A 19,418-nucleotide genomic window follows, 5' to 3' on the forward strand; every position below is an offset into this window, starting at 1 on the left:
TATTCATCTCTACCCTAGTCAGAGACAGTTCTTTGGATCCCAAATAAATACCTGTAATGTTTATCAAGACCCATCCTTTTGCATGCAGAATTTAGAATAGAAGCTCTATGAGGGCAGGAATCTTTGCCATTTTATTCATTGCTCAAAATTCTGGTCAGAACCTGGAAGATATAGGCATCCAATAAATATTTCTTGAATTAATAAATTGATAAATGAACAAGATATAAATTACAGTAACCAGGGGATATCAATTCCTATAACAAACTGATGAAATTAAAAATCTGACAATACCTAATTTTTAGCAAGTAGGTATAAAACTGAGACCATTCCTACAAGAATGTACACAGGTAGTTTTAGAGCTTGATTTGGCAAAACGTAGCAATTGAAGATGCACATACACTTGAATCTAGCAAATCCATTCTTAGATATATAGTTTAGAAACATTTACCTTCTGTTCAATGTAAAATTCTTTCTGTCTGTTCTTATATTTGAAATATTTCTTTATTTTTTAAGACAGCATGGTTGGGACACAGTAAGTATATAAATGAGTGAACAATGAAGCTTGACAGGGGAGCAGGGGTTACCCCCCCCCCCCCCCCATGGTCTTACAGGTCATTCTAACTTTTAGTGATTTCCCCTCTGAAGAGGAAATGCCATTGAGGTGTTCTGAGCAGGATAGTGGCATATTTGCTTTCATTTTAGATCAACAATGTGGATGCTGTGTGGAAAAGGGATTGGGGGATTGTAGAAGTGGAAATAGGGAAGACAGTTTGGGAGAGTTTGCAATGGATTTGGTAGGAAGGGAGGGTGGGTTGGGTGAAAAGACTCAACATAGTGCCTAACATGCAGTGAGTGATCAATACCATGAATATTACTCTTATTGCTCAGACAATCCAGGGATATACAGTCATTTGTCCTTTACTGAGAATGGAACCCCAACCCTCAATATTTTATTCACATACAGTGACCATGCTGTTTTCTTGAAGTTATGTCTTATCTCTTCTAGATTTAAAATCAAAGTTCCTATCATCTGCTTTCTCACTTTGTACATTGATACCATTTCTCTACATTTTCACAACAGCCTCTCTGTATACCTGGCCCTATCTTTATAATTTCCTTCAATCTTATAGCTCCTCTGCATTGTCTTAGCTGCTCTTGCCTTCTCCAATGCCCTTCTTCCTCCCCTTTTCTAACCTGTGTACATCAGGACCTTTAAGATCTGATTATCTTCTCCATGCTGTGACCAGCTTCTTTGCTCAGAGATTATTTTCTTTGCTTTCTTACACGTTGAAAATCATCACTCCAAATATGTTTATTTCCAGCTCCATCCCTTGGGCCCTGCCTGAGCCTCTCTCAGGTCCTCATGGCTGAATCCACCAAACCCCCTCAACTGTAACCTCTCTCTTGCCCCAGCGTCTGCCCTAGTCCCAGGCAGAACTGGGTCAAAGAAAACAATTATATTAGTGCTACTGCCCCTTATCTTCTGCTGTTGGGCAGGGGTGCTTCATACTCATCTTCTGCCACCTTCAACTCAGATTAGGTGGCAAATCCCATACTCTGACCACTGTGACAGCACAGTCCTACCCTGACATTCTGCTCAAAACTTTCCTCGCTGTGGCCCTGAGTGGGGGCTGAATGTCCCAATGCTGATTCCTGATTCCTGCAGTCCCACTGTGATTGTAGGGTTAGAGCTGTCCCCAGCTCCCACAGGACCTCAGATTGGACAACTCCATCATGGCCCTGCAGCTTTTAATCCCTTTTCTGTGAGCTAGTTTGCAGCATCTGATAATTAGCGGATCCCTTTTGTGTTGCTGATGAATATCTGGTTGATTCCCACTCATTTCCCAAGAGTGCTTACAGCCATACTTTGTTCTTTTCAGGCCTCACCCCTGGAGACTAGGTCTTTTCCATAAACTTTGCCTCCAAAGACTAAAGACCTGCTGACTCCTACAGACCTTAACTAAGACTGCAAGATCTGCAGAGCTCTTGATGGATTCATGATTCTTGTACTCGGTGAGAGGATGGGCTTCTCCAATGGGGATGCCTTAGTGCTGATCATCTGTTTAAATCTGGGTTGGAGATTGGAGTGTTTGCATGGATAGGAAGCCTGGCATCCTCAATTAGATTTGCTAAGCCATTGCTACTACTTACAGCCTGGACACCTGCAACTCCTGCCCCATGGATGTTCTATTTCCAGCCCTCAACACTACCTCTGTTGTGCTGCCCTGTCTTGTGTTAATAACATCTAGGCATCCCTGATGCATTTGAAGATAAGTCGCCAGTATCTTTATTTTTTTTCAGTGTTTTTGTTTGGTCCCTTTGAATGATTCACTTCTAAATGTCTTTCATTTCTAATTCACTTTTCCCATCTCCCCTCAATATACTTTTCAAATATCAACTTTATTGAGATATAATTCACATATCATAAAATTTGCCATTTTACAATGTATACTTTTTCTTCTCCTATTATTAACAAAAGTGTACAATAATTATAGAATGACCTTAATTAAATGATTGTTGGATAAATGAGGTAACCTCAGATTCACACACTAAACTTAGCTTGTGAGTCATTGAGTGTTTCTTTAACAGTTGATGTCTCATCAACACATGGGGATAATAATCTTTCCTTCTTAGAGGGGTTATAAGAATTAAATTATGAACAGAGAGGTGCACCTACTCGTTAAGCACACATCTTTTTATAGTGAATTTATTCATTCTGAATGAGGGAGTAAAAGACAATATTCTACTGATAAAAACACATTTGACATTTTTAATCTAATGTAATGTGGAATTAGACAAATTTCTCATATGGGTCAAAACATATTTTTCAGCTGCTTGTTTCCATTTTGAGTAGTACTAATTGTCATTATTACAATTGTACTAGTACTGGCAAGTGTGGAAAATGCTGCCCAGGTGTTAACACGCATTTAGGAGGCTGCAGTAACATTTTGCAACAACAGATGGTGCTATTCATTTCGTTACCTCTTCCCCATTAAAAATAACTGACTTAGGTAAAAGTCAAATCGTAATTTTTTTTTGTAAGAAGTTTTTTTTTTTTTTAAATTTGAGTAATGAGGGGGCATGTTTGTGGTGCTAAAATAAGAACTACCATTTAGAAGAATTTTTAAAATGTCAACTTTTATTTTAGATACAGGGGATACACGAGCAGGTTTGTTACACAGGAATATGGCACGATGCTGAGGTTTGGTGTATGGATCCTGTCACCCAGATAGTGGGCATAGTACCTGATAAATACTTTTTAAACCCACAGCCCCTCCCTCTACCATATAGTAGTCCATTGTTTCCATATTTATGTTCGTGTGTGCTTAATGTTAGCCCCCACTTCTAAGTGAGAAAATGCAGCATTTGGTTTTCTGTTCCTGCATTAATTTTGCTTAAGATGATGGTCTCTAGCTCCATCCATGTTGCAGCAATGGACATGATTTCATTCTTTTTATGGCAGCATAATACTCCATGGTGTATATGTACCACATTTTCTTTATCCAGTCTATCATTGATGGACACCTGGGTTGATTCCATATCTTTGCTATTGTGAATCATGCAGTGGTGAACATATGAGTGCATGTGTAGAATAATAATTTGATTTATTTTGCGTGTCTCTCTACAAAACAGAACCCGGGGCAATAAGTTAAAGTTACTGAGAAGACTTTGACTCAACATAGAGAAGAATGATCTAGTAGTGTAGGTCAACTCAAGAGAAAATGTTGTACTCTAGAAAATGAATGAGCTCCTGGTCATTGTAAGTTGACATAGAGTCTGGAAGATAGAGTTCACTTTTGTTCATTGGAGTTTGATCGTATTTCTAGGTCCTTGTATCTAAAATATAATTGCATACATTTTTTAAAAGCAGACTATTATCCATAATATAATACAACTACTTTGAGAGGCTAAGACAGGCAGATCGCTTGAGCTCAGGAGTTTGAGACCAGCCTGGGCAACATGGCAAAACCCTGTCTTTACAAAAAATACAAAAAACTAGCCGAGCATGGTGGTGTGTGCCTGTAGTCCCAGCTACTCAGGAGGCTGAGGTGGGAGGACTGCTTGAATCCAGGAGGTTGAGGCTGCAGTGAGTGTGATCATGCCAACTGTACTTCAGCCTGAGCGATAGAGTAAGACCCTGCCTTAAAAAAGAATACAACTACTGTTACTTAAAAGAACTTTTGCATTTGTAATCAAAAGTCAATTATTATATGTATTGCCAACTGCATTAAGACTAGAATGTAAGCTCCAATAACACAAGTACTTAATCTGTTTTATTTATTGCTTTGTAGATCATTATTTCCCAGAAAAACCTGACTTGTATTACATTTTCAATAAACATTTTCTGAATGAATGAAGAAAAGACACTATCATTAAAAATGCATTTGGCATTTTTAATCAATCATTCAAAACATTTTTCAGCTGCTTGTTTCCATTTTGGATAGTATTAATTATTATTATTACAAGATACTACCTAATTTATTTTTCATTAATTTTAATCTGTTGAAAGGACATTCTGTCACTGGTATTAGAAGTTGAGTAAAATAAAGAACCACTCTTATTCTTTATGATAATTACATAAGAGAATCTATAAAATTTTCTTTTTTTTAACTTCTACATTTAGTGATTTTATGCAAAGCACTCACTGAATTAATACCAATCTGAGAAGGTTTTTGAAATTTTTTTGCACCTCTGTGTATTTTTATGACTTTTCATACATTAAATTAATTGAATAATACTGGAAATATAGTTATCACTAATTGCACTATATTTTAAAACCTCTTGTCTGGCTTGTTAGTAACTATGCCAATCAAACAGTTAAAAAGGGAACTAAGATAATCTCTTTGCCTGAATATTGTCAAAAATCGGACAACTGGAGCTGTCATATTGGTCTCAGCCAATGAATGAACTAAGTTGCTTTAATTATCATCAGACCATAGTGAAATTTCAGCCAAGGAGTTTGTGTGTGTGTGTGTGTGTTAGTCAAAATAGAAAACAAATTGACATAGCATTAATAGATGAACCTAAAAGAGACCACCAAGTTTCTTTGGCTAAAGAATGGCCAAATATCAAAGCACTTTCACTACTTTACTAATAAGTGTTTCCAAATTCTTTTGGCAAAAAAAAAAAAAAAAAAAAAGAACGAAAAACCAGAGTGGAAGTATGTGACTGTGAAGACGGTGGGATACGCAACTGCAAGTGGCATCATTTTCACAATCTAACGTGCAAAAAAATCTAAGGTGCACTTTTGCCCCTGGTATTGGGAAAAGTGACAATCCTGGATTTACCCATACATTCTTTACACATCATATTAATCTGGGTATTCTATTCTGAATAATATACTAATACCTGCGTAAGAAATATTCTTTGACAATGTAGAGATCAGATGAATTTCACAGTAACATATTTTCTTTGGTACTTCGTAATTGAGTCTTGCGACTGTGTAATCAATTAGGCATTTTGAAAGTGGAACGTGCCAGTTATTGTACAAGCATCAGAAATAATTTATTCATCTGTAGGCTATCGAAATAAGGTATAAATACAAAAGAATGCTTGCAAAATTTTGTCTATGCTGTGGTTATTGTGCCCCAGGACCAAATTAGGATAGTATCTCCTCCCTGCCGTAATATGTTAGTGTACTACTAAAGATGTAATTCAGCTGTTATAAAGTCTACAGTGCTGCAGTAATTCTTCATTATGAAGGTTTTAGAGGTTCAAGCTTTTTTCACTTTGCTGCTCTGTGATTCATAGGATGTTGCCTTGATCTCTTTAGTTGACTTACACTATTAGATTATTCTTCTCTATGTTGAGTCAAAGTCAACCCATAAAGAGTAAGTAAGCTGATTATCATACAATGCATTAACCGTCCTGTTTCAGGAGTGACACATCATAAAGGATGGCATCCTTCCTTCCCAGCCCTCTCCTGCTCTGATTATAGCCTCTGTCCTCTGTTTGGCTGAGCTCAAATTTCTTCATCTTTCTTAATCCTGTCACACTCATAACAGTGCCTTTTTATTTTTTATAGATGAACAATCTGATTTATTATACACAGAGACATATCACTTCTTTTTTCCCTATAATAGAGCATGAAGGCCTTGAGGCGAGATAGAGACCACACAACGCATGTTGATCAATTGCAAAATACTTGATCTTTCTTAACTTTGTCTTGAGCTTGGACTCTGGTATTCTGTCAGAGCATTGAGTTACTACTAATACAGAACGCATCTTTGCATGGGGGGTTTTAAATGGTGGTTTTAGTTGCAGGCACTCCAGGATTAGCAGGAGAAAATTGAATGATAGAACTTTCTGAACAGTTATTATGGAAAGTCTCCACACCACTTTTGGTCTCAGTAGTTTTATTTCTAAAATAACTGGCAAGGTTGCTTTTGGTAAGCAATTGGTTTTCTTTTAGCTCTGATCATCTATGACCCCTTGTTTCTATACCTAATAGAAGCTCTGTTGTGGTGTATCTTCATAGGATGCACCTATGCTTGAAATATGGGGATATTTAATAAATATGCATCATAATATGATGATAACAGATGATGGGTGATATTGCCTCATAATATTAATAAAGTATATGAAATAATAAAAGCTAGTGACCTGACTGGATTTAATTACTTTGAGAGATAATTTTATTTAAAGACTATATTTATTCCTAAAATAAAATGAAAATTTTGATTTATTCAGTATAAGTCTTGTTTTAAATATTGATCTTCTACTAATAATTTTATTACATGTCACAAGACAGTTTAAAATTTTTAGAATAATTTTGCTTTAAAAATTCAACACAGCAGCTTCTTTTTCTTCCCATTTGTTCCATTGTTTTGTCCCTGTAGACAGTCCAGAGTCCAAACAACCATGAAGCTCATAGTTCAGCATGTCAGTTTCTACTGATGTCACCAGTGGGGCTTGCACCAATATCAATGCTGTCTGCATCAGTCCAGGAACCCCTGAACCCTCAGAACTCCCAGAAACACTATTCCAGCAGGGCCAGATAACATTTATGATAATATTGCTTGTTTCTCCAGTGATACTTCCGTGGCAGTACTCCTGGCTCAGTATTTATTGAATGGGTATATGTATATAATAATATAGGTATTATATATTAGGAATTATATATATATATAGAGAGAGAGTGTGTATATTTCTATAGAATGATGTGTGTGTATGTATATATACATATGTATACACATATATATGTGTGTATGCATATATGTGTGCATGTGTATAATATTATCTAATATCCAATATATATATACACACACATATATATCCCATATATATATGGAATGGGCAGGTAAACTAAGCTCAAGTAGCAAGATAGAGGTATCAATGTGCTCCAAGACTCTAAAGGCCCTGCTCTGTAGGAACCTGCCTCTTGCTGCAATCCCAATCCAGCCTCTGAGTCAGCCTGACTGTCCTTTCTTTACCCCTCTGGGCTCTGACTTCTTTTTTTTAAAAAACTTTTTATTATGGGAAATTTAAGACATGCAGAAAAGTAAAACAAATAGTATAAAATAACCTCATATTTATATCATTCAGCTTCAACAAGTATCAACATTTTCCCAAATGTGTTTCATTTATCCTTTCATTCACTTTAGGTCCTTTGACTCGCAGGTAACTCAGCATACTTCTCTATCTGGTAAGGACATTTTAAAAAACATCACCACTTTTCTGTTACCATACTTATAAAAATTAACAGTAACTCCTTAATATTACCTAATTGCCAATCTATATTCGAATTGTCCCTATTATCCCCAAAATTATAATTTTTGGTTTTAATGAGGATCTAAATAAAGTCTACACATTTCTTTGATTGTTATATATCTGCATCTCTTTTAGTCTAAAATAGTTTTTCCTATCCCCCTCCCCCTCCGTTTTTTCTAGATGGCATTGATTTGTTGAAGAAACTAGGTCATTTCCATGTAGAATGTCCCACATTCAGGATTGGGTTGGTTGTTTCTTCCTGATACTTTTTGACTTGTTACTTTATCCTCTCTATTTCCTGCAAGCCACAGGCAAGAAAAATATATAGGTGATGCATTCTACATTTTACTGCACACAAAGTCTGTTTTTTCCACTTACTGTGATGCTAAGTCTGTAGATTCATATGGTATCAGGCTGATAGCACTATCATAAAGTTCCTTAACTCTTCCACATAATAGCTTTAGTATCTATTGATAATCTTTACCTAGATTCACTTTTGTTTTCCCATTAGGGGTTGGAAACTGGTGATTTTCTGATTATATATTTCCCTCTACAATTATTAGATAGAGATCTTTGACAAAGATGAACCAGCTGTTTTATTACCTTGAAACTCAATCCTTAAAGAAAGGACTGCAGAAATATTTCAGTATTTCATTTTATTTATTAATTTTCAAGGAAATGAGCTTGCTGGTGCCGTAGCAACCTCCAGTGGTGAACCGTGAGGTTTGATTTTTAAGAGTCAATGTTATCATTCCTTTTTTCATGGTTTAATTTTTCCTTCTGGCCACTTAGGAGCCCCTTCAAGTTGACTCGTGTCTTATTGGCAAAATCCCATTAATCTTTGACAGATCTCTTGCTGAAGGAAGGAATGTCCTAGGAATATCATCTTGTACTTTGCACACCTCAGACTTATAATTAGCTACCTCTCCAAGGACTACAAACTTTCTTTTGCCCTCCTGATTCTAATCTTAGCATCTTTCTTTTTGTTTTTGTTTTGCTTGGTTTTTGGAGACAAAGTCTCGCTCCGTCCCCAGGCTGGAGTGCAGTGGTGTGATCTCAGCTCACTCTGCCTTCTGGGTTCAAGCAATTCTCATGCCTCAGCCTCCTGAGTAGCTGGGACTACAGGTGCTTGCCACCATGCCCGGCTAATTTTTGTGTTTTTAGTTGAGACGGGGTTTTGTCTTGTTGGTCAGGCTGGTCTTGAACTCTTGACCTCAAGTGAGCCACCCATCTCGGCCTCCCAAAGTACTGGAATTACAGGTGTGATAATCTTAGTGTTTTTAACCTTGACTTAGAAACTTTACTTTGTTTCCCTGTGTTTTTCACTTTGGTTTGTTGCCCAGACTCAGATCTCCCACATTTCTGAACTCCTGCCATGTTGCTATATTTACTTCACCTCACAGCATGACCCTAAGCCCCGAATCCGGCAGAAAATTGCCATTGCTTTGTGGGTGAGATGTTTGGCAGCTCGGTTGGGTTATCCTGGCTTTGAATCCACCCCTCCTCTTTTTCCTGCTATTATGGAGCATCTTCTGGAGGGTCTCAGTCCTGGTCCTTGATACAACTTTAGCAGAGCTGAGGCAATGTGGATGTTGGAGTGAGCTTAAAGAGAAGTAAGAGGATGTGTCTCCTTGTCTGCAAAAGTGAAATAAAACATTTCGATTTTCAAGCTGAAAGTTATCTTAGCTACCATTTAATCCAACCTCTTCATTTAATAACTGGAAATACACCTTCAGGAAAGTTGAATATTTTGCTAGAATTTATACAACTAGTTAGTGGCTGAGATGAACTAGTATCAGGCAAACTTAGAAACTTCTACTAACTATCATAGTTTTGAGACTTAAACTTAAGAATGCTTGATTTTTAAAAAAGCCTATTCTTTTCCCATTATCATGCTGTCTATCCACTTAATAATAACAAAAAAGATTTGTTGCCATGTCATGATAATCATCAGTACCAACATAATCATAAGCGTTTTATAGCATTTGCTAAATCCTGGAGAGTGAGATAAGAACTTTACACATTTATCTCATTTAAGCTGCACAACAACCTCATGTGCCAGGTTATATTATTATCCTTATTTTACAGATGAAGACTGTGAAAAGCAGAATTGAAGTAACTTGCTCAAGGCAACATTGTAAGTGGCAGAGCCAGGTTGGAAGCCAAGTTGTTTGTGGCTCCAGACTCTATGCCGTCCAACCACCATGTATTCAACCTCTCACTTGAACAGCTCTTTATAGTTCACAAAGCTATTTCACCCACATGAATCTTTGTGCCAGTATTATATGTCTACTAGCACTCCTGTTACTAATTTTACAGATGAGGACATAGGCTCAAAGAGGATAAGCAATTTTCCAAGGGAAAATAGCTAGCAGCTTGTAGAAGCTAGACTCTCCTAAGATCTGTCTGAAAATTGTCATGCTGACAACTCCTAATATGAGCTGAAGATTAGCAGATGAATATGTTTTGTCCAATAATTTAAAAGTAAGCCACTGGAAGATTCCTAGGGAGTCTACTTAATGGAAGAATTTTGGGTTTTAATAGGCTCAGAAAGGAGAAAATTTTTATCAGGAGAATTTAGGCAATTCCTTATTGCCAATATAAAGTCAACAACCTACCTGTGTACTGATCTTTGAGGATTTTGGTTTTTTAGCAAGATTTTCTTTATAAGATTCAGACATAAGTATAAGAAAGGATGAGAGTTGTATGCAAGTTTCTTTACTCCAGTGGTAGGAAAAGCTTAAGACCAATCATTGCTCAGGATGAAATGTAGAAATTTAACTTAGTATTTATTATGAAAAAAAAAATAGTGACATTTACACACTTTTGGTGAGGCAAATTACAAGTAAGTGGCAAATTATAAATAACAAGCACAAATTAAAATTATAAAGAAGCAACAATGACCTTCATTTTTCTTGAAATGTTTGATTTCATTTTTACTATTTTTCTTTAAATCATTTTTAGGTGACACAAAATATATCTAGTGACTACTCTTTGTGGAAAATCTTTCTTATTTGTCTCTTATCCTGTGTAATAACAGCAGCAATTGGAGTGTTCATTGTGTGCCTGGTCAATAAATATGAGGACAACACTGCCTCCATTATTGTCCATGTACCCCTAGATGATGCGAAACCTAGAATAATCATTCCCGGAACAACCACACTGCCTATCTCTTAATCTACAGTGACCACCACAACAGAACTAACTACGTCAATTGTACACACAACTACCACAACAGATAATTCTAAAATTTCAACTGAACTTATGACCATAAGGTCCTCTACCATCATGTCACCTGAACCTGCAGCCAACATAATTTCAACCGAACCTGCAAACATAACCCCAGTAACCTTCACTTCAACGGAAGCTATTACCATAATGGAAACAATCATCAGCATTTCAATGAAATCGTCTACTATAATGGATAGTACCACCACTCCAACAGAATCTATCACTTCAACTGAGCATAATAGCACCACAACAGTTATGGTCATGTCAATAGAAGTTATACCTAATGTTACTCCAACAGACCTTACAACAATAACCACTTCAATGGAACATACAACTCCTGAACCTACAACCATCAACACAAAAAAACAAACACACAAAACACCTGCAACAACACAAGGACTTCCTCACAGCAAAGAAACTTTTATTACTACTTTTAATTATCCCATTGTTTCATCCCCCACTATCTTTTCTACTCCTGAGTTTGTATCTATGCCTAGCTGATTCTTTAACCAACAGGAATATTTCACTGGAAGTTTATCACCTTTTGAAGGGCAAAAGGACAACCATTTGGTCCATCATCAATCTTCCATCAGTATAATGAGATAAAACCCACATTGTCTTCTGCATTCATTAGACCATTTCACTAGAACTGAAATTTTAATTTAAAATGTTTGTCAGTTTTCTTAAAGTTTCTGATTACGTAATTTGCCTAGACAATGAGCCTAGTTTGCTATCTAAAAAGCCTTATCTAAGAAAAGTATGGTAAAATCTCATAATAAAATCACTTTGATATCTGTTGGTAATATTAATGCATTTATAGGGTGAACTTTCAATATAGGAGTGTGTTAAATAAACATAAATAGAATATTTCCAATTATTGTATTTTTTCCTATGTATGCAACACAAAAAGGTAGTTATTTTCTCCTAAGGTTGTCTTTTTGCATATTATATTGACTGCTACTGCTAATGACACTAACATTATTGTGTAAAGAGCTTTTTCTATTTTTAAATGGAAGCATTAAATACTGAAGAAGTAAAGAAAGAAAATAACAGTGCAGGATAAGTAATATGATTATTAATATGGACTTTTATTGTTTCGAATTTCTGCCAACTGATGAGGTTAGAATGAATACTTACAATGGCCAGGCTTCTCTAGAAGCCTATGGAACCAATGAGGTGGACCAGGAATATATTTTATAAATCCGTAGATATTAAAGAGTTGTTAACAAAATTAGTTATTGAGACATACTGTAAAAAATGTTAGCCTATAAAGAATGGACTCCTATTAAACATGATTTCATTCTGGCAGGGGTTAAGGGGGAATATTTTGCTTACCATGTAGTAAAAAAGTATGTATGATTAAGGAAAAATTTTTAAACAAATATTTTAATATCAACCATGCTAATTTAAAATATTTAAAAAAATTCTTCCATGCCACTTCAACAGGATATTGTTTTCAATATTTTAGTCTATTTCCCATAATTATACATAGCTAAAGGTGACCCAATCCATTTGGATACTTTAATCTAGATTGTAATCATGCAAATTACAATTCTCTTCGAGTCATTTAATTAAACAACACACACATACACAAGCTTACTTTAAAAAATGATAGTAAGATTTTTCTCAGCTTGACATGTAATAGGTGCTTAATAAATATCCATTACATGAATGTCTACCTGCCCACATATATAAACAGATAAATGTTAATGGACTTGTATATTAGTTTTCTATTACTGCTGAAACAAATTATGAAAAACATAGGGGCTTAACTCCACACAAATTTATTATTTTTAAAATAAAACAGAGATAATAAAAGTTATTTTCTCCGGAGGACAGTCCATTTCCTTGCCTTATCCTGCTTCTAGGGCATGCCAAATGCCTCCCGGGTGGGAACTTCCCACATATAATTTGTAACTACATGTGTGCATCTTGTATTTATTTAATACCTGGGTAGTATTCCATTGTATAAGTATGCCATTTTGAGAACCATTCACTCTTTTAGAGGCTTTAGACTATGTCATTTTACTTCCGCTTCTTCCAGTAGAATTCCCTAAACTAAAGGCAGGGAAAAAAATTGAGTAGTTTTTAAAAGATCCTATGTTTTTCTTTTAAATTCAGAATCAACATACGGGGTATAATATAATGTCCCAGCAATGCAGGGATGTCACTTGTGTGTTTATTATTGAAAATTTACAGATTAGCATGATGCATGGAAAATAAATAATTTTTAATGAATCAATTATTTTTAAAAGTTATTTCTTTATATTTATTATTATACTTTAAGTTCTAGGGTACATGTGCACAACGTGCAGGTTTGTTACATATGTATACGTGTGCCATGTTGGTGTGCTGCACCCATTAACTCATCATTTACATTAGGTATATCTCCTAATGCTATCACTCCCCCCTCCCCACACCCCACAACAGACCCCAGTGTGTGATGTTCCCCTTCCTGTGTCCAAGTGTTCTCATTGTTCAATTCCCACCTACGAGTGAGAACATGCCGTGTTTGGTTTTCTGTCCTTGCAATAGTTTGCTGAGAAGGATGGTTTCCAGCTTCATCCATGTCCCTACAAAGGACATGAAATCATCATTTTTTATGGCTGCATAGTATTCCATGGTATATATGTGCCACATTTTCTTAATGCAGTCAATCATTGTTGGATGTTTGGGTTGGTTCCAAGTCTTTGCTCTTGTGAGTAGTGCTGCAATAAACATAGGTGTGCATGTGACTTTATAGCAGCATGATTTATATTCCTTTGGGTATATACCCAGTAATGGGATGGCTGGGTCAAATGGTATTTCTAGTTCTAGATCCCTGAGGAATCGCCACACTGACTTCCACAATGGTTGAACTAGTTTACAGTCCCACCAACAGTGTAAAAGTGTTCCTATATCTCCACATCCTCTCCAGCACCTGTTGTTTCCTGACTTTTTAAGGATCACCATTCTAAATGGTTTGAGATAATATCTCATTGCGGTTTTAATTTGCATTTCTCTGATGTCCAGTGATGATGAGCATTTTTTCATGTGTCTGTTGGCTGCATAAATGTCTTCTTTTGAGAAGTGTCTGTTCATATCCTTCGCCCACTTGTTGATGGGGTTGTTTTTTTCTTGTACATTTGACTTCTTTGTAGATTCTGGATATTAGCCCTTTGTCAGATGAGTAGATTGCAAAAATTTTCTCCCATTCTGTAGGTTGCCTGTTCACTCTGATGGTAGTTTCTTTTGCTGTGCAGAAGCTCTTTAGTTTAATTAGATCCCATTTGTCAATTTTGGCTTTGGTTGCCATTGCTTTTGGTGCTTTAGACATGAAGTCCTTGTCCATGCCTATGTCCTGAATGGTATTGCCTAGGTTTTCTTCTAGGGTTTTTATGGTTTCAGGTCTAACATTTAAGTCTTTAATCCATCTTGAATTAATTTTTGTGTAAGGTGTAAGGAAGGGATCCAGTTTCAGCTTTCTACATATGGCTAGTCAGTTTTCCCAGCACCATTTATTAAATAGGGAATCCTTTCCCCATTGCTTGTTTTTCTCAGGTTTGTCAAAGATCAGATGGTTGTAGATGTGTGGTATTATTTCTGAGGGCTCTGTTCTGTTCCATTGGTCTATATCTCTGTTTTGGTACCAGTACCATGCTGTTTTGGTTACTGTAGCCTTGTAGTATAGTTTGAAGTCAGGTAGCGTGATGCCTCCAGCTTTGTTCTTTTGGCTTAGGATTGACTTGGCGATGCAGGCTCTTTTTTGGTTCCATATGAACTTTAAAGTAGTTTTTTCCAATTCTGTGAAGAAAGTCATTGGTAGCTTGATGGGGATGGCATTGAAATCTATAACTTACCTTGGGCAGTATGACCATTTTCATGATATTGATTCTTCCTATCCATGAGCATGGAATGTTCTTCCATTTGTTTGTGTTCTGTTTTATTTCATTGAGCAGTGGTTTGTAGTTCTCCTTGAAGAGGACCTTCACATCCCTTGTAAGTTGGATTCCTAGGTATTTTATTCTCTTTGAAGCAATTGTGAATGGGAGTTCACTCATGATTTGGTTCTCTGTTTGTCTGTTATTGGTGTATAAGAATGCTTGTGATTTTTGTACATTGATTTTGTATCCTGAGACTTTGCTAAAGTTGCTTATCAGCTTAAGGAGATTTTGGGCTGAGACGATGGGGTTTTCTAGATATGCAATCATGTCATCTGCAAACAGGGACAATTTGACTTTCTCTTTTCCTAATTGAATACCCTTTATTTCTTTCTCCTGCCTGATTGCCCTGGCCAGAACTTCCAACACTATGTTGAATAGGAGTGATGAGAGAGGGCATCCCTGTCTTGTGCCCGTTTTCAAAGGGAATGCTTCCAGTTTTTGCCCATTCAGTATGATGTTGGCTGTGTATTTGTCATAAATAGCTGTTATTATTTTGAGATACATCCCATCAATACCTAATTTATTGAGAGTTTTTAGCATGAAGGGTTGTTGAATTTTGTCAAAGGCCTTTTCTGCATCTATTGAGATAATCATGTAGTTTTTGCCTTTGGTTCTGTTTATATGTTGGATTACATTTATTGATTTGCGTATGTTGAACCAGCCTTGCATCCCAGGGTTGAAGTCCACTTGATCACGGTGGATAAGCTTTTTGATGTGCTGCTGGATTTGGTTTGCCAGTATTTTATTGAGGATTTTTGCATCAATGTTCATCAAGGATATTGGTCTAAAATTCTCTTTTTTTGTTGTGTCTCTGCCAGGCTTTGGTATCAGGATGATGCTGGCCTCATAAAATGAGTTAGGGAGGACTCCCTCTTTTTCTATTGATTGGAATAGTTTCAGAGGGAATGGTATCAGCTCCTTCATGTACCTCTGGTAGAATTCGGCTGTGAATCCATCTGGTCCTGGACTTTTTTTGGTTGGTAAGCTATTAATTATTGTCTCAATTTCATAGCCTGTTTTTGATCTATTCAGAGATTCGACTTCTTTCTGGTTTAGTCTTGGGAGGGTGTATGTGTCGAGGAATTTATCCATTTCTTCTAGATTTTCAAGTTTGTTTGCGTAGAGGTGTTTATAATATTCTCTGATGGTAGTTTGTATTTCTGTGGGATAGGTGGTGAGATCCCCTTTATCATTTTTTATTGCGTCTATTTGATTCTTCTCTCTTTTCTTCTTTATTAGTCTTGCTAGCAGTCTATCAATTTTGTTGATCTTTTCAAAAAAACCAGCTCCTGGATTCATTGATTTTTTGAAGGGTTTTTTGTGTCTCTATTTCCTTCAGTTCTGCTCTAATCTTAGATATTTCTTGCCTTCTGCTAGCTTTTGAATGTGTTTGCTCTTGCTTCTCTAGTTCTTTTAATTGTGATGTTAGGGTGTCAATTTTAGATCTTTCCTGCTTTCTCTTGTGGGCATTTAGTGCTATAAATTTCCCTCTATCCATTGCTTTGAATGTGTCCCAGAGATTCTGGTATGTTGTGTCTTTGTTCTCGTTGGTTTCAAAGAACATCTTTATTTCTGCCTTCATTTCGTTATGTACCCAGTAGTCATTCAGGAGCAGGTTGTTCAGTTTCCATGTAGTTGAGTGGTTTTGAGTGAATTTCTTAATCCTGAGTTCTAGTGTGATTGCATTGTGGTCTGAGAGACAGTTTGTTATAATTTCTGTTCTTTTACATTTGCTGAGGAGTGCTTTACTTCCAACCATGTGATCAATTTTGGAATAGGTGTGGTGTGCTGCTGAGAAGAATGTATATTCTGTTGATTTGGGGTGGAGAGTTTTGTAGATGTCTATTAGGTCCGCTTGGTGCAGAGCTGAATTCAATTCCTGGATATCCTTTTTAACTTTCTGTCTCTTTGATCTGTCTAATGTTGACAGTGGGGTGTTAAAGTCTCCCATTATTATTGTGTGGGAGTCTAAGTCTCTTTGTAGGTCTCTAAGGACTTGCTTTATGAATCTGGGTGCTCCTGTATTGGGTGCATATATATTTAGGATAGTTAGCTCTTTTTGTTGATTGATCCCTTTACCATTAAGTAATGGCCTTCTTTGTCTCTTTTGATCTTTGTTGGTTTAAAGTCTGTTTTATCAGAGACTAGGATTGCAACCCCTGCCTCTTTTTGTTTTCCATTTGCTTGGTGGATCTTCCTCCATCCCTTTATTTTGAGCCTATGTGTGTTTCTGCACATGAGATGGGTTTCCTGAATATAGCACACTGATGGGTCTTGACTCTTTATCCAATTTGCCAGTCTGTGTCTTTTACTTGGAGCATTTAGCCCATTTCCATTTAAGGTTAATATTGTTATGTGTGAATTCGATCCTGTCATTATGATGTTAGCTGGTTATTTTGCTCGTTAGTTGATGCAGTTTCTTCCTAGCCTCGATGGTCTTTACAGTTTGGCATGTTTTTGCAGTGGCTGGTACTGGTGGTTCCTTTCCATGTTTAGTGCTTCCTTTAGGAGCTCTTTTAGGGCAGGCCTGGTGGTGACAAAATCTCTCAGCATTTGCTTGTCTGTAAAGCATTTTATTTCTCCTTCACTTATGAAGCCTAGTTTGGCTGAATATGAAGTTCTGGGTTGAAAATTCTTTTCTTTAAGAATGTTGAATATTGGCCCCCACTCTCTTCTGGCTTGTAGACTTTCTGCCGAGAGATCACCTGTTAGTCTGATGGGCTTCCCTTTGAGGGTAACCCGACCTTTCCCTCTGGCTGCCCTTAACATTTTTTCCTTCATTTCAATTTTGGTGAATCTGACAATTATGTGTCTTGGAGTTGCTCTTCTCGAGGTGTATTTTTGTGGCGTTCTCTGTATTTCCTGAATCTGAATGTTGGCCTGCCTTGCTAGGTTGGGGAAGTTCTCCTGGATAATATCCTGCAGAGTGTTTTCCAACTTGGTTCCATTCTCCCCGTCACTTTCAGGTACACCAATCAGACATAGATTTGGTCTTTTCACATAGTCCCATATTTCTTGGAGGCTTTGTTCGTTTCTTTTTATTCTTTTTTCTCTAAGCTTCTCTTCTCGCTTCATTTCATTCATTTGATCTTCAATCACTGATACCCTTTCTTCCAGTTGACCGAATCGGCTACTGAAGCTTGTGCATTCATCACGTAGTTCTTGTGCCATGGTTTTCAGCTCCATCAGGTCCTTTAAGGACTTCTCTGCATTGGTTATTCTAGTTAGCCATTCATCTAATCTTTTTTCAAGGTTTTTAACTTCTTTGCCGTGGGTTCGTACTTCCTCCTTTAGCTCGGAGAAGTTTGATTGTCTGAAGCCTTCTTCTCTCAACTCGTCGGAGTCATTCTCCGTCCAGCTTTGTTCTGTTGCTGGTGAGGAGCTGCGTTCCTTTGGAGGAGGAGAGGCACTCTGATTTTTAGAATTTTCAGTTTTTCTGTTCTGTTTTTTCCCCATCTTTGTGGTTTTATCTACCTTTGGTCTTTGATGATGGTGACGTACAGATGGGGTTTTGGTGTGGATGTCCTTCCTGTTTGTTAGTTTTCCTTCTAACAGTCAGGACCCTCAGCTGCAGGTCTGTTGGAGTTTGCTGGAGGTCCACTCCACACCCTGTTTGCCTGGGTATCAGCAGCAGCTGCAGAACAGCGAATATTGCTGAACAGCAAATGTTGCTGTCTGATCGTTCCTTTGGAGGTTTCGTCTCAGATGGGTACTCGGCCGTGTGAGGTGTCAGTCTGTCTGGGGGGTGCCTCCCAGTTAGGCTACTCGGGGGTCAGGGACCCACTTGAGGAGGCAGTCTGTCCATTCTCAGATCTCAAACTCCGTGTTGGGAGAACCATTACTCTCTTCAAAGCTCAGTTGGAAATGCAGAAATCACCCATCTTCTGCGTCACTCACACTGGGAGCTGTAGACTGGAGCTGTTCCTATTTGCCCATCTTGGAACTGGAAAAAGTTATTTCTAAGTTTAAGAAAAATTAGCTTTATTAAAACATGTTTCTTGAAATATTTCAAGCAGTCCATTTCATCTATTATAAACATTTCCACTTGAGATTGTCTCCAGTTTTTATGCACATAAGTATCATCTGTTTCTGGCCCAAAACCTCATCCTCAGAGCCAACGTCAAATTCCTTAAATCTGAGATGAAAGCAGAAATCTTCACTAAGAGCAGTTGCCAGCTGGGATGTTTTCCAATACTGAGACTTTAATCCTTGCTTTTCTTTGTTTTCCGAAAGACCTGTAATTGATATCTACCGTGATGTTTACATTTCTACATGATCTCTCATGTGCTAGGTAACCTGGGAGGGGCACTAGACTAACTGACGGGAGACACACTCAACCTGAATCCGCAGGACACAGATTGTGCTACTTTTCTTTCCTAGACTTTGGGTTCCTTATCTCAAATTCACTGCTAATGGTTCATTTTAGTTCTTTCTTTTTTCTTTTTTTTGTAGAGACGGGGGTCTCACGATGTTGCCCAGGCTGATCTCGAACTCCTGGCCTCCAGCAATCCTCCCACCTCAGACTTCCAAAGCACTGGGATTATAGGCATGATC

The 19,418-nt window shown here is 37.2% G+C and overlaps 1 protein-coding gene across 1 annotated transcript in view; it reads left to right on the forward strand.

Moving 5' to 3' along the window:
* LOC129528278 (mucin-2) overlaps window positions 1–19,418 on the forward strand; it is a 53,128-nt gene extending 33,710 nt beyond the window's left edge. The window contains exon 2 of the transcript XR_010131245.1: window positions 19,317–19,418. The gene's annotated coding sequence lies outside the window, so the exon portion shown is untranslated. The remainder of the gene's footprint in view (window positions 1–19,316) is intronic.

Source organism: Gorilla gorilla, chromosome 17, assembly GCF_029281585.2.
Source record: "Gorilla gorilla gorilla isolate KB3781 chromosome 17, NHGRI_mGorGor1-v2.1_pri, whole genome shotgun sequence".
Taxonomy (NCBI): Eukaryota; Metazoa; Chordata; class Mammalia; order Primates; family Hominidae; genus Gorilla; species Gorilla gorilla.